The 14,029-nt window shown below is 43.0% G+C and overlaps 1 protein-coding gene across 2 annotated transcripts in view; it reads right to left on the reverse strand.

Moving 5' to 3' along the window:
• Positions 1 to 14,029, reverse strand: part of SMYD3 (SET and MYND domain containing 3) — a 594,032-nt gene that overhangs the window by 219,676 nt on the left and 360,327 nt on the right. The window lies entirely within an intron of this gene.

Below are 14,029 nucleotides of genomic sequence, written 5' to 3' on the forward strand. Positions count from 1 at the left end.
AAAACAGCTGTCAGAAACCAAACATTTATCAATACAAATGCTCAAGGTACCTAGTGAAAAAAACAGATTTTTAGACCTAAAAGAAGAAGTCCAATCTATCCTGCCATAACAAAAGCAAAGGAAGAGACAGAAAAGCCAGACATTTGTGAGGATGATGCTTTCATGTTAATACTGAAAGCATGTGTAAGTTCTGGCTCCAACCAAGTTGTTTACGGTTAGAGTTAAGTAAGAAGAGGTCCTTTAACTTGGGAAATGATCACACAGAACTTGTTGCAGAAAGAAAGAATTCCACACTATTTCTCTTTTTCTATTTTGTCCTCTCAAAGAACTGTTGCTTCCATGCATCAGATCTTCAAACCAGGCTTGGGCAGGAGAGTCTCCCAGCCCTCCCTCCAGTCTGGCTCTGGGTGCAGACCCACGGTCACGGGGACCTTGAGCATGTGGGGTTTTCTTTTTGGAGGGTTTGTAGAAATGTAGCTCTTCACATAATCCAGAGATACCCTCGTTTTAAATTTTTTGGGTAATGCTGAATTCCATCTTTAAAGAGGTGGATGTTTTAATAACACAGTTGTAATATAGTAACATTTCGATTTTTTGAGACAGGATCTTGTTCTGCCACCCAGGCTGGAGTGCGGTAACACGACCACAGCTCATTGCAGCCTCCACCTCCTGGGCTTAAGTGATCCTCTGGTCTCAGCCTCTGGAGTAACTGGGACCAGAAGCATGCGCCACTGCAGCTGGCTCATCATTTTTTGTAGAGATGCGGTCTCACTATGTTGCCCAGGCTGGTCTCAAACTCCTGGGTTCAAACAATTGTCCTACCTGGGCTTCCCAAAGTGCTGGGAATACAGACGTCAGTCACTACATCTGCCCCACATTTATATTTAAATAGAAGTAACATCCTATAGTCTCAATTTCTGATCAAATTGCGAAACAATCAAAATGTCAGTCTGAGAGCTGATCTAATGTAATAGTAAAGACTCATTTACAGGTGAAATACTTCCATCAAAGAAATCTTAAAACAACATTTTCTAATTCAGGTTTTTTTTTTTTTTTAACTAATCCCCTTCTAAACCCACTTAATTTGTATTTAATTCATATTCCCAATAATAAAATCAAGGTACTCCAGAAACATTGCCTATTCCACTAAACTGTGTTTACAATATTAACAAAATCTATTTACGCCATAGAATAAGCAAAAATTCAGACAAGAATTGACTCACTGGATTCGCTTTGAGAACTGTTATATTCCATTGAGAAGTAGGATTTCCTTGTTTCTTTTGTAGCCACACCTTTGGAGATGTGGTCACGCATTCTTTACATGAAACAAGAAGCACTTGCCAAGTGGTTCAAATGTAAAGGTTCCTGTCTACAGTTGAACCCAAGACTGCTGTCCCAAACCAAACATTTATCTACACAAATGCTCAAGGTGCTGAGTGAAAAAAAGATTCTTGGATCTAAAAAGTCCAATCTACTCTTCCATAGCAAGGAGCCGGGGTTCTGTATGACTTCCAGCACGGTCTTTCCTCCCACGCTCCCAGCTGAGAACACCTCACACTGAAGGTCTCACAGAGACAACATGCCTCGTCTCCCTGGCCTTATTTTGTGGCAGCTTTCGGGACACTGTTTTCAGTTATAACTTTTCAGACTTTCACCCCTCGGGGGTTGTGTTCCCATATCAGAAATATAAATGCATTTTCATCAAAAGGAAGGAAAACAGAAAAAGAGAATGACTAGTTACAGCAAATTCATTATTTCCCCTAAAAACCAGACACATCAAAACGCTGCTGCTTTATCCAAATTCTTCACTATATTGAAATCATGAAATGAAACGACAACCAGCTTTCATGACCAGCTAAGAAACGCGTTTGATGAGATCAAAAGTCCAGCACATGGTCCCCTGGGACCCATGACCAGCTGCCCATGGCAGATTTTTAAATTGTTTGACTTTTCTTCTTAAAATCTACGTCCTGCTTTTCTCTTGTTCATTTCAAACCTCCTGTGTGGGAGTGTTAACAAAATCTAACATCTGTAAATTCTCATATTGGTTTGATGAATCCTTGCTCAAATATTCTCCTCTATTCTGGCTCTAAATGATGTGATCTCAGCAATCTCCTGAAAGTATCCAACGATGAAGGCAAAGATTTAAAAGCCCCGTGGAGTCCACAAACAGACAAAAAGCCCCCGAACACCTCAAGACTGAGTCTCCCAACACAGGCTATGATGGAATCATTTCGGTTTTAAGGAATCAGTAGCAAGAAGAACAGTTAGCTCCTGCTAAGAAACGGTCAGGAGAAAGAGTGGAATGAGGGAGAGAAGAAAGGTATGTTTCAGCTTAAAACTAATCATATTCTAGCTCAATTGGAATGCAACCATTTCAAAAACCTTAAATGGGTATTTCATTTGAGTAAACTCAGTCAAGTCTACTTTTTTTTTTTTTTTTTAAGATGGAGTTTCATTCTTGTTGCCCAAGTTGGAGGGCAATGGCGCAGTCTCAGCTCACTGCAACTTCTGCCTCCTGGGTTCAAGCAATTCTCCTGCCTCAGCCTCCTGAGTAACTGGGATTACAGGCACCTGCCACCACACCCGGGTAATTTTTGCATTTTTAGAAATGGGGTTTCACCATGTTACCCAGGCTGGTCTCAAACTCCTGACGTCAAGTGATCCGTCCACCTTGGCCTGCCCATGTGCTGCGATTACAGGCCTCAGCTACTGTGCCTGGCCCAACCCTACTCTTATCTCAGGATTCAGTGGACAAAACTGCTTCCTAGGTCAAAAAGAAAAATTATGTCATCAGGAGCAAACTCCATCAACTTCACACCATGCACCACAAATCTATTTGTACCTGTGCCCGTAGAAGCACCTCCCTCCTGTGCAAGGGCGTGTGCACTCACCTGGGCCCTGGATCCCACCTCTCCTCTTCATCTAGGACAGGAGCGCTCCCCCTTGAGTGCTCGTGAGAATCACCTGGAAGGCTCATTAAAACACAGGCTGCTGGCGGGGCGCGGTGGCTCAAGCCTGTAATCCCAGCACTTTGGGAGGCCGAGACGGGCGGATCACGAGGTCAGGAGATGGAGACCATCCTGGCTAACACGGTGAAACCCCGTCTCTACTAAAAAATACAAAAAACTAGCCGGGCGAGGTGGCGGCCGCCTGTAGTCCCAGCTACTCGGGAGGCTGAGGCAGGAGAATGGCGTGAACCCGGGAGGCAGAGCTTGCAGTGAGCGGAGGTCCGGCCACTGCACTCCAGCCTGGGCGACAGAGCGAGACTCTGTCTCAAAAAAAAAAAAAAAAAAAAAAAAAAAAGGCTGCTGAGCTACAAAACCAGAGTTTGTAATTGAGTAATCTGAAGTAAGGACTGGTAATTTACTTTTCTAACAATTTCCAGGTGATGTTTATACGATCCCAGGGCAGACTGAGAACAACTAATCTAAGACCTGCTACACTGATCATCCTCTCCTCATCCCAGATGTTTGAGTCTCTCCTTTCATATTGTTTCTTCCCTTAAGCATATAAACATGTTCAAATTTGTCATTTTAAAACATAAACAAAAGTCTCCCTGACCTCACTGGGAATGTAGTGTATTTCCCTTTCCTTCTGTACACATGTAGGTTCTTGAGAATGTTCTCCATACACCACTTCCTTCCGACTTCTCCTTGCTCTGTAATCGATTTGCCCTCTCAACTCCGCTGAATGTGCACATCTCATGACCCCACATGAACTTAAGTTTCCAGGCCAATGGATACTTCTTAAGTCCCTGCCTTACTCTCTGCCCTATCTACCATCGCTCACCTGCCCACACAGCATTCCCTCCTCCCTTGGATTTTATAACGTCTCCCTATCCTGCATCTCTTACCACCTCCTTCACTGCTTCCCTTTTGGTCTCCTTTCCTGGAATATCTGCTTTTCACCATCCCCATAAGTGCTGGGGATCCCCTGGGACCTGTCCTTGGCTCTCATCTTCTCATGCCATACATTTTGCCAGAGAGTTCTCATCCATGCCTGTCTTTCACCTATAATCTATATCCTAACGGCTCTCAAATCTAGACTTCTCTCCTAAACTTCAACTATATAGAATGATCATCAATTAGACAATTCCATTTGTCCAACAGGCCTCTCAAAGTTATCAATGCTTAAAAGTGAACCCATTAATTTCTACCTCGTTCCTGTTCCCCTTCTTTTATTTTTTACCTAAGTGGCTCCGCCATCTACTCAGTCATGCAAACCACCTTTACGTCCTTAAGGAAAAACATGTCCTTACGTCTCAAGCACAATCATATCCCAAGTCCCATCCAATCCACCTCTTTATCTCAAATCTGCTCCCTTAATCCCATCTCCAAGACTGTTGCTCCAATTTGGGTCAACATCGTCTCATCTGGACCAATGTAATGTACCCCATTCAGCCCTCTTAAGTTTTCTACTCTGCCGATACAATCTTTCAGTCTTACAGGATAATCCTCTCTGCAGAATGCTTCAATGGCCCCCCATGGCCACTGAAATACTGTCAACTCTTTGGCATGCCATTCAGCTTTTAATACTTGGTTCTTCCCTTTCTTAACCGCATTTCTAGTCACCTCCTTCTCATATTTTAAGCTCCAATAATATAAAAAGCTAGTTAATGATATCTTTGAATGTGGCATGCTCTCTTACAATGAAAACTTCTGTATATTTTATTCCCTCTGGTTGGAAAACTATTGATTAAAATCCCTGCACCAACATGTTCTTCTTTCCAAAATCTTCCCCAGTGTTCCTGACTTTGGACTCCTTTCTGGCTCTTATTCCACTTGAACCTGCCTCCATTAAAGCAATTATCTGTTTCCAAGCCTAACACTGCGCCATTTAAAGGTAAATCCTTGAATCCTTAGTGCTGATAATACCTGGCTCAAAAGAGGAGCCCAACTAAAAAGTACTTTTATATAACATATCAGTGATTCCGAACAAGGAACCACACTCCCCTGGCAGTACAGTAAGCGAGTCTACCAAACATTTTAGGATCATTTGTAGTGTTTAATTCTCCTCCTACAGAATTTTAGATAACCAACATCACACTTATTTCATCTCAACTTTAACATGTTTAATCTCTTGTTTACTTCATTTCTTCTAGGAATTGAGAGAGGACCCACTAAGATTCAGTTTGGGGATGTTAGGAATCTGTTGAAAGATTTTCTGGAGTTTTCTCATTACAACAGTGTTTCTTTTCTAGTCATTAGAAGAATGAAGGAGCCGAGGGAAGCTGATACTTGGGAGTTTTACATTTTCTGTACCTCAGTTTGTTTTCTGCCATTTCAATAAAAGAGCTACTCCCAAATACATTTTTGCTATATGCAACTCTGCTGTTATTCCTGTAGCTGGTCCAAGTTTTTCAGATTACTCACGCAGTCCCCTAGTGAGCCCAGCTGCTTTTATACTATTATGATACCATAAACAAAATTATATAAAATTTTAAGGCCAGTAGTAAATGCCTCAATTAGCTGACTGGAACATGTAGCATTTGGGCATTTTCATGGTCTTCAGTGAAGGTTTTACTGCCCTGAAAAGCCCACCCTGTACATTATCTAAGAACAGAAAGTCTCCACTCTCGGTTGTTCCAGCATAAAGGTGACCCACCCACGCCCACATGCAAGGCTGGCAAGAATGGGTCATCGTCAAAGAGAATATGCTAAGTGCATTGAAACAGGCTGTGCACGACCTCCATCAAGCTTCAGATAAAGCCGCGCCTTACAAGTAGTTTTAAAGAGAACTGGTATAGGTAGATACAGCAAATGAACATGTATTTCAGAATCAAGAGACAAATGTAAGTAGAACTTGATGAACATATTTGCATTTTATGTAAATGTCAAGGTAAATATTGTGGAACAACTTGGCTCTCTGCTGGAGAGTAAACCTCATTTCACATGAGTCATCACTTGTGGATGAATAGGAAAACGCTGACAGATCTACACGAGATAAAACGGATCGTAGCAGTCTTGGAATCAACACACTTTTATGATGGAACCAACTCATATTCATGCCTCCAGATACAGCTTTGGCTTGAAACCAAGTTGAAGAACGTCCAAATATTCTTGAAAAATCCAGATGTTCCCGTAATCAGCCACTGATCAATTTCCCAAGAGAAAAGAACTTAAACAAGGATGGGAAATTCCAAGATGTTTACTATCCAGAGGATATCTGCATCCAGAGAAACGTCACAGTCAGACCACAGGAAGCTCTAGCTCTACTGTTCACTGATGTAGTCAGATGTCTAGAACTTTATGCCAGTATCTACCCCCCACATACCATTACTGTTTCAGAGATAAATTAGCAAACACCAAAAATTAGAGGTAAAAAAGATCTAGAAAACAAATAATTGAAAAGAACTAAAGAAGCCAGAGCCAGGGAAGTTTAACAATCATTAGTAACAGGTGATAGCCATTGAAACTTTTCTATGTTCTTTTGGCTTCACGCTAAAACTTCGTTTTCTTAACTTATCCCTCACAACGATTTTTAATTTAAATGGATTATTCCCACTTTATAAATATGAGAACTAAGGCTTAGCAATATTAAGAGATTTACCCAAGGCATACGACTTATCAACAGTGGAGACGGAATTTGAACTCAGTCTTTCTGATTCCAAAGTTCCATCACTTAAGCACCACACCAGAGCCTGGAGCAAAGGCTCATGGGTGACCCCAGTCTTAAACATCTGAGAGTTTGTAATATGGAAGGCAGAAGAGATTGGTTGTATTCTAAAGCAGGAGTTCTCCAAACCTGTTTGTACTGGAGAATCATCTCTGACACTTAAAAAGAAAAAAGAAAATCACAGCTTTTAAGGTCCTACTAACAGATTCTGCTTCCATTGATCTGGCACAGAGGCCAGAAAACTATTTTTATAATGCTCTGCTGGGTTTGAGAATCACTGCTCCATACCTCAGAACTAGAATAAATGCAGAGGAATTACTAGGAGGCAGGTTTGGCTTTACATTATTAAACAAACAGACAAACCAAACCAAACACACCCACACACACCCCGCCACCCACACACCAGTCCTAACCACAGGGCTACACAAGCCTCCCCCGCCCAGTCATAACCAACAGAGCTTCCCAAATGGAGCTGTAGCTGCCTCCTCAAGCGCCACGATATAATGGAGAGAACCCAGTCTCTGGAAACAGAGGCTGCCGCTTGCAGCTCCGGTTCAGCCATTCTTAGGTGTGTAGCTTTGGTCAAGTTATTTTCTCTGAGTCTTGGTTTGCTCAACTGGAAATTATTGGAGAACACTTACCTCAAGTAACTGTTAAGAATTAGAGACAATTAGGCAAAATTCAAAGAACCATGTCTGATGTGGCACCTGCCCGCTTGAAATGTAACCATCTTCTTCTGTAGCTTCTGTAGCAAGCCTCTGTATGTGGACAGCGTGGGCCGCCTCTACAGCACCCCTTCCCCTTATTCCCACCATTGTCCCACCCACTGACGTGGCCATGTCCTATTGGCTTCAAGCCCAGGTTTTAGCAATGGGCTCTGATGTCCTAATCCAATTAGCCCACACCTGGCCCCCTTGCCCCAGGCACAGGCTGTGACCAGAGCCCAGGCCAATCAGCAAATTGTGTTCCCCTGGCAGAGACCAGCTTGGGAGGAGGCTGAGTATGTGTCCAAAATCAGAATGAACTCAAAGACTTTTGTTTGACACTAGGAGGAAAGGGAGTATCTCCTCTTCCAGAATGTATGACATGTCAGCCTGAGGGCTGACACTCAGCAGCCATTCTGCTACTAAGACCCTTTATCAAACTATGTCTGAAGCCCGGGCCATCTCCATATTTTTGAGATCTGTGAACCAATAAATTCCCCTTATCATATTATTTAAGCCTTGTGGTTGCTTTTCTATGGCCAAGGTTGAACACACTGTAACTTATCCAGAATCCCTTGGCTGGGAGTGGTGAGATGTAACCACTTAGATCATTTCTAACTTTATGATTCCATGACTTCTTAGACTTTATACAATTAATCCCTGTCTTCACATTTACAACGCTTCTGATGACTGGGTTCTGCAGCCTGGAACATCCTGCTCCCCTTTCTCTTCCTAAGAAATCCTGCTCACCTTTTAGGGCCCAGCTGCAATGGCTCCACTGCTGCAAGATCCTTGAAGAAGAATCAGTTAATCCATCTTGCTGGGCACTCCCCCAGCACTTGACTATTTCCTCTCTTAGCCTTCATTTCACTGTGTACTTTTTTCACTCCTATCTTCACCTCCATTTAGGCTGTGTGTACCTTGAAGACAACATCCCCATCCCCAGGCATTACTTGCTAGCAGGTCAACTGTGCAGCCAAGTAGCACAAATCCAGCTTGCTGCACGTGTCCAATGCCTAAGATGAGGCTGGGCCTGCGGCAGGCTTGCAAGAAACAACCACTCACTCATTCAGTGTCACACGAGCGGTTAGCTGGATACGAAGGAGAAGCACTGCGAAGGCTTCTGCCTCAGCCTTCCAGGTGTCCGACCTTGTGCCTTGAAGGGATTAGACAGTAATACGTTCTCCAGCTTGCACTGCTGATTTCCAATGACAAGTGGGGTTCGCCCCCTCCCACAGAGGATTACAGGTCAACTCAGGTGTGGTAGGGTTTGGGGACTGGAGGTGGTTTAGAGTTTTTTCCAACCTTATTAAACTTACTCAGAGCTTAGCATCTATTAATGAAATGACGTTTTCTATAATAAAAGTAGAGAACTCAAATGCTATAGATGCCCTGACCTTAAGATACAAAAATTCAATTTTAAAAAATATTACACATACCAAATACAATATATCTATTCTGTGACCTCTTCTCTAACACCAACAACTGTAAATTTAATATCATCCTATGTTACCTGAGGTAGTTGAAAGGTGTTTCTTCTACGTTTGTTGTATTTAGCTTTTACTTCTTTAAATTTTATTATTTATTTTTGAGACAGGGTCTCAGTCTGTGGCCCAAGCTGCAGTGCAGTGTGTGATCATGGCTCCATGCAACCTTGACCTCCTGGGCTAAAGGGATCCTCCCGCCTCATCCCCCCGAGTAGCTGGGACCACAGGAATGTGGCTGGGACTACAGGCGTGCACCACCACACCTGGACAATTTTTTTATTTTTTGTAAAGACAGGGTCTCGCTATGTTGCTCAGGTTAGTCTCAAACTCCTGGGCTCAAGCAATCCTCCCGCCTGGGTATCCCAAAGTGCTGGGATTATAGGCACGAGCCACCATGCCTGGGCAGCTTTTCCTTTAAATGAGAAAAATGGTGAGAGAGAACTGTTTCCTAATCCTACTTCCATTTGGTCACACAGCTATCTAGACCTTGAATAAAATTTCTGCATCTGACATGGTTTCAGTGGCTGCAATGAGAAAGGAAGTAGACAGAACAAACTAGGAGTAGATTTGTTATTCACACTCCAACACCTGATTACTTTCTCAAAAACTAGGATATTTCCTGCAACCCAGATTCCTCAGTGACAGGAATCATCTCCATCTGAAGGAAGGGATCAGGAGCCAAGAAATTAGAGTGGCCTCTAGAAGCTGGAAAAGGTGAGGAAGCAGATTCTCCCCAGGGCGTCCCGAAGGAACCAGCCCTGCCAACAATCTTGAATTTCAGTCCAGTGGGACTCATGTTGGACTTCTGACCTACAGCGCTGTAAGATAACACAAGTGTGGTTTTTAAAGCCACTGAGTTTGTGGTAATTTGTTATGACAGAAACAGAAAGGGAGTGCACTGACTTTCCTGCACCAGTGACCACTAACTGGTATCTACACTAGTCCCTTTTCAAACAGTAGGGCTGTTTAAAAAAATTGTTATGTTTATCAGACATGAAGCATAATAAGAAGTCATAATCATAAGTTGAAGTCAATTAGAAAAAAGAAAATATTAAAATTTACCAGAAATCCAAATGAGAAAAATTCAGTATCAAACATTCCTCTTATATTCACAAAACAGACCTGAATACATACATACTTTAACTAAAATGATTTCTTTTCTATATGTGGAAAAAATGTACTTATTCATTAATTCAACACATAATTTACAGAGCCTCTCCCACCTGCTAGGCACTGTGAAGAATCCTGAGTGTTTCCTGCCTTCAAGATGCTTGCCATCTATCTGAGCCAGGGCAGGTGTGGAAAAGCTTTTCACATTAGTTCATTAATGCTAAAATAGGAAATAGGAATAGAGCCACAGCTTAAAAGTTATGTCATTATAGACAGAGATACCAGCAGAGAACTAAGCCATGTGCATTTGGTATCTGTTTCTGAGCAGCTGAAAGCAACCAGCTAAATTACTTCACACAGTTCTGAGGGTCAGGAATCCACGAGTGTCTTAGCTGCATGGTTCTGCCTCAGGGTGTGTCAGAAGGTTGCAGTCAAACTGTCAGCTGGAGCCACAGTCAACTCAAAGACGGACAAAGGCTGGGGCATCTAAGCTCACTCCTGTGGCTGCTGGCAAACCTCAGTCACTGCCCGGCTGTTTGCCAGGGGCTTGGGTGACTTGCCAGGAGGGCTTCCCCTTAGAGCTGCTACAAGAAGGCAGGTGACTTCTTCCCTAGTGACCTGAGAGAGAGATTCTGACCAAAACAGAAGCCAATGTGTTTTACAACTGAATCTCAGAAATGGCCTGCCATCATTTCTATCATGTTCTATTGGCCACACACACCAACTGTGATACAATGTGGGAGGGGAGTACCCAAGGGTGTGAACCTTGGGAGGCAGGAATCATTGGGATCAGGTTGAAGCCTGACTACCACGCCACGTTATTCCAAAACATTTCAACAAAGGAGCCATGTAGTAAACTAAGCATGGTTCTAGAATGGCAGTCATGGGCCCTGGAGTAGTCATGGGTTGGCTACTCTCCAATGTATCAAGGCCTCAGTTTCCATAGCTGCAAAATGACAACGGAGTCCCAACTATTAATAAAACATTGGGAGGTAGGAGGGCCGCTGCCTCCACACTAAACCTTTACTGGGTGGTCATCATGTTCCAGACACTGTGTGAAGGTTACACCCTTATTAACTCACTTCCTTCTCATTATAACCCACTGAGGTGCTTACAATGTTCACCGCTGTGTAAGAGCTGAGAAGACTGAAGCAAAGAGGGTTCATCCATTTGCCAAAGCCTCACCATTAATAGGAGGTAGTCAGGATTTGAACCTAAATGGTTTGGCATCTAAATCCCCATTATAACCCACTGTACTCTCTAACAGAGGGTATGGAAATAAAGCAAGCCAGTAAACTATGTATAAAATCAGCAGCAATACTAAACTTTAAAAGAAGAAACCACATTTAAAAATTTGGTTAAAAAATAGACAGGAGCCAAGCATGGCGGTGCTCACCTATAACTGCAGCTACTAGAGAGGCTGAGGTGGGAGGATCACTTGAGCCCACGAGTTCAAGACCAGGCTGGGCAATATAGCAAGACCTTGTCTCAAAAAAATAGATAGATAGATAGATAGATAGATAGATAGATAGATAGATAGATAGATAGATATTCAATTTACATGAGGGACCTAGAGTGGTCAAACTTATAAAGACAGAGGGATGGATGCTAGGGCTGGGGGAATAGGGAATGGGGAGTTAATATTTAACGGGTACAGAATTTTAGTTTGAGATACTGAAAAAGTTCTGGGGATGGATGGTGGTGATGGTTTCACAACAGTGTGAATCTATTTAATGTCATTGAACTATATACTTATTTAATTGGTTATATAATTTGATTTAAATGGTCAATTTTATGTTATGTATGTTTTACCACCATAAGAAGAAGACATTAAACTACAATATCTGATATTCCATCCAGGGGCTTCCTCAAAATGGAAAATCCCCATGGTTAATCGTTTCAGATGCTTAGAAAATCGTTTCGTTCTAAGGTGCAGAAAGGAATCCAAAAGGACTTGTCTTTTCTGGTTGCTCCATCATCTTTCTCTCAACTTCTTTTCATTACAAAAATAAAATAAAATATCAGAAGAGCTCCCGTTACTCTTCTCTCTCCCAAGTCACGTAAGTAGCAATGTTTAAGTGCATTCCATTCCTAAAGCCAGAAAACTCTGCCCACACAGGGTGCTTCACAGCATTAAACATTAGGAACTACTCTGTGGTTCTCATTATTTCTACCCTTCCTCTGATGTGCCCCGTGTGTTTCAAGAGTCAACAAAATGAAAGTGAAGGCATCAGCTGAGAGGGACGCTGGGCTTTCGGCAAAGGGACACGCGACGAGGTTACTGTCCTGTCCATGTGTCGGACGGCTAGAGACGCTGTGGGAGTTACTCTCTCTGGAGGTCAGCACCTTGGATCTATATGCTGGTCTGTCCATGTGTCGGACGGCTAGAGACGCTGTGGGAGTTACTCTCTCCACAGGTCAGCACCTTGGATCTACCTCCTGGTCCTGCCCTCACCCTCTGAAATAAGCATTTTCTCCCAGGACATCAAGGAGCTGTGGGGGCTCCAAGCATTTTCCTCACCACCCTGGTCATCTCCCACATTTAGGAGGAAAGTTATACTTCCATAGGGCCTTTGCTTGCCTCATTTCAGAAATGGGGGAGGGCCTACTCATAAAATGACTTTTTATGCCCTTAATTAAGAGCATATGTTTAATTTACCACTCAATATCCATCTATATGCAGATCACAGTACTAGGTGGTATGAAGTGAGACTGAGAAAGTAAGAGATGAAGAAACTTAAAAAAAAAAAAGAAAGAAAGAAAGCCGTAAAAAGGACACAGGTAAAATCTAACCTTCGGCTGGGCACAGTGGCTCACACCTGTAATCCCAGCACTTTTGGAAGCCGAGGCAGGTGGATCACAAGGTCAAGAGATGGAGACCATTCTGGCCAACATGGTAAAACCCTGTCTTTACTAAAAATACACAAATTAGCTGGGGGTGATAGCACACGCCTGTAGTCCAAGCTACTCGGGAGGTGGAGGTTGCAGTGAGCCGAGATCGCGCCACTGCACTCCAGCCTGGTGACACAGCAAGACTCCATCTCAAAAAAAAAAAAAAAAAAAAAAAGAAAAGAAAATCTAACCTTTGAAAAATTGAATGATTAAGACACGTGAATAAATAAAACACCACTCACCTAGATGTTTCTAATGTCCACTAAACAAGTTGTCATGCTTGTTAAAGCTACAGACCACAGGTGGCTTCACAAACCTCAGCACAACCTGAGAAGCAGCCCGGTGCTACACAGAAGCCACCGGACTGCAGTAGAAACAAGAGGTCCAAACCCTGAATTTCGCATTAATTCATTTATTGTTTATGATGACGTCCACCCATATGACAAGTATTTAGCCTGCGTCTGTTTCTACACCTGAGAAATGGAGAACAGTAACAAATGCCTGAGGTTGCTCTGAGGATGAAACAGGTAATTTATGCCAATGTGTTTGGTAAATATTTACAGATAATATAATTATGAGCTGTAGGGCTGGATGATATTTCAAGATAGTGCTCTTCTCTTTGCATCGCCTCTTCCTTTTTCTCTTTTTCTCCCACAGATCAGACTCTGCTCGGTGCCTCGGGGGAGGCATGTAGCAGTAGAGAAAGCAGAAACCACCTGCAAAATCTGGGATGCAGTAGGGAGTGGGGGAGAGACTAAAGCAGCCCGAAGGTCTGACGGAGCAGGGGCCTAGGCCCCAATTCTAAGCGGGGCTGCCATCCAAAAGCCCAACTTCCCCAGGAGGGGGATTTGGACAGACAGAGACACAAGCAACTCCTGAGTCCTGTGTATGGTCAGGATGCATCAGAGAGCCGCCAGGCCTGCAGGGGGGCAGGCTAAGAGAGCCGTGCCCCTAACAGCTTGGTCCTGGGGATGAGCCCAGAACACTGAGAGGGGAGATTAAGTTTTCCACACACCAGTGGAAAGAGAATCAGGGCCAGAAATTGGGCAGATTTATAGAAAAAGAAGCAAAACGTTATTGTTTGGGACTGAGTTTTATACCCATTATAATATGTAACTTCCCAACACCTAAAATCTTTCTGGCAGTTAACAATGAATTCCCAATGTAAGAAATGGTTCTTGTTTAACTTTATAAACACATATTGTTTTTTTTTTTATT

This window comes from Rhinopithecus bieti, unplaced genomic scaffold (genome assembly GCF_001698545.2).
Source record: "Rhinopithecus bieti isolate Rb0 unplaced genomic scaffold, ASM169854v2 scaffold_5132, whole genome shotgun sequence".
Taxonomy (NCBI): Eukaryota; Metazoa; Chordata; class Mammalia; order Primates; family Cercopithecidae; genus Rhinopithecus; species Rhinopithecus bieti.